Source organism: Gossypium hirsutum, chromosome D09, assembly GCF_007990345.1.
Source record: "Gossypium hirsutum isolate 1008001.06 chromosome D09, Gossypium_hirsutum_v2.1, whole genome shotgun sequence".
NCBI lineage: Eukaryota > Viridiplantae > Streptophyta > Magnoliopsida > Malvales > Malvaceae > Gossypium > Gossypium hirsutum.
Genome location: NC_053445.1, coordinates 17,158,952 through 17,161,702, shown reverse-complemented (window position 1 = coordinate 17,161,702; position 2,751 = coordinate 17,158,952).

Sequence of the window (2,751 nt, the reverse complement as noted above, 5' to 3'; positions counted from 1 at the left end):
GCTTAGGTATCCAAGCCTTGCGATAAGAGGGCGTGTACCCCATTTGGCTATGAATATTGGCAATTAAGACTGGCACAGAAGTCTTGGGATCTACCTTCATCGTGGGTAGTATCAAGCTAGCTAACATAGCTGAATCCATCTTGAGATGATCTTGTGAAATACCTATCAACGGAGTAAGTTAAATAATGCAACATTACATAATAACAGTATTATTCAGAAACCCTAAATACTGTACCTGCAGCACATGTATGTAGACCTTTATACTTTTTTATCTCTCACAACCCTGTTCTTTTCTTCAACGAGGTGTAGATTTTCCATGAACATGTACCGTCTTGCACTACACACATCACCTCAAACTTATCAGCTTTGGATTTAACCACGTGGTAGATAACGCTGTTATTGATGCTATGTTGTTTCAATGCACCAATAAAACTATCCTTGTTGGAAAACTCATTACCAACTTCAAATTCACCCGAATCTAGTATCGAACTTATACGATCATGCAACCTATGTGGTAGATTTGGAAACTCCAATGCATCATTTGCAGACAGATCAACATTATGCATGTGGATCTTCTTCATCATCTGAACCCCCTTCAACATTTTCAGGTTCGGTTGGAATAGGTTCCGGTTCAGAAAATAATGTAACTTCTGCACCATTGAGCCCGGGCTCTCGAGGTGGATCCACATCGAAGTCATCTTCTAACTCACCATCATCTGCAACGTACGAGGTCCCTTCACTGGTGGATGTCGTAGGGAGTACATCGTCCCTTCTTTTGGGCGTTTCATAACGTCCCAAATTAGATGTAGATTGCCAACCACTAGAAGTTGATGCCGTTCCCCAGTATGTATTTTCAGCATCAAACATCGACCCATCGAGGTGTATGTCCCATCCACTGACAGAGTGTCGTGCAGGGGATGTGTATTCCATACCGCTACCAAACATGGGTTGTTCCGTATTTTGTAACCCACTAACCAAGTGTTGGGCAGGGGTCGTGTATACCTCTCGAACAGCAGTCGCAAGTGCATCATTTGGCAATGTAAATTGTATATATAACTCCATATAGGGTGCTCCACTAGCGAGATGAGTCTACACCATTGCCTCCAAGCTACGAGCACCTTTTACATCGAACGAGTCATATGTCACCGGATCAACAGAAGAACAAAACCGATACGGAATAGACAAAACTTTCATTGGCGTCGTTCCGAATATTTTATGCCTAATTCTCTTACCAAGTTCTGTCAAATCTATGTTCTGGTTAAAAACCAGTCACACTGTATTCTCCGATAAAAAACAACACCGTTCTCGGTGTGACAAACCTCACCATCATAGTAAATAACAGCACTAATACGTTCACTCATCTTCAATTTCTACCCTTCTTAGACTCTCTAAATTTTTTTTGCTATAACTTATGCAATCTGAGAAAAAATTTTGCCTCATTTATAACCTCAGGCCAAACATGAGCCACTGTAGCAAAAGCGCGTCCATGTGGGAGCTTCTTTCAGTACTTTTACTGTCAAAGCATCCGGCTTTAAGTGTTTTTGACACTATTTGCTTAGAAACGTCTGCTCGAAATTATTTTTCAGGAGCTACTGTAGCAAAAGCGTGTCCATGTGGGAGCTTCATTCAGTACTTTTGCTGACAAAGCATCCTGCTTAAAGCGTTTTTGACACTATTTGCTTAGAAACGTCTACTCGAAATTATTTTTTCAGGAGCTACTGTAGCAAAAGCGCGTCCACGTGGGAGCTTCTTTCAGTACTTTTGCTAACAAAGCATCCTGCTTAAAGCGTTTTTGACACTATTTGCTCAGAAACGTCTTCTCAAAATTATTTTTTCAAGAGCTACTGTAGCAAAAGAGCGTCCACGTGAGAGCTTTTTTAAATTAACACTAAACCCTAATCTAATTTTTAAAAAAAATTTAATTAATTTATTCAAGTAACCCTAAACCCTAATTTAATTAATTTTTCTTTAAAAACCATAAACACAAAACCTAATCTAATTTTGAAAAATTTGTAATTAATTTACTTAATAAACCTTAAAACCTAACCCCTTATTTATTTAATTTTTTCTTTAAAACCCTAAACTTAAAAACTACAAACCCCCAACCTTAAACCCTAAAACAAAATCCTAAACCCTAACCACCAGGAGATACGGGCAAAACGCGTCCTTGAGGGCGCACTTTATGTCTACGTAGGCAAAATGCTCCCTTGAGAAAGCGTTTTCCTGCCTCGTCACCTGACAACGCGCTGACGTAGACGTGTTTTTGAGGAATTAGACCATTCCTGTAATTAAATTTCTAATGGGCCCGTTTCAATAATTTTTTAAAAAAAAGGACTTTTATTGATATTTTATCCGATATTTTGATTTATTATTCTCATTTGCACCCTTTTGTATATTATTTATTTTTTCAAAAAAATAAACGTGGTCTATCATTATCATTTCATGTGAGTTTCTTCGTTTCTTTTTTTTTTCTCCCTTAAAATATTCTTTAGTGTGATATAGCTGGATTGGAAATATCATGTCATTGTACAGAATCATGCAGTTGCTGGTGTAGATTAGGTTTCAAACTGTCCATAAGCAATAATTTTAGCTACCACTCAATTCATGCTTGCCCTTCATTATTGGCATCATTGCTATTCTCATTATGATTTTTATCCTTCACTTGCTGAAATGCACAAGTGTTCATGGATTAATCAAAATAAGTTAACAAAAAGAAAATGTTTGTCAACTGAATAGAATCGGATTTAAATT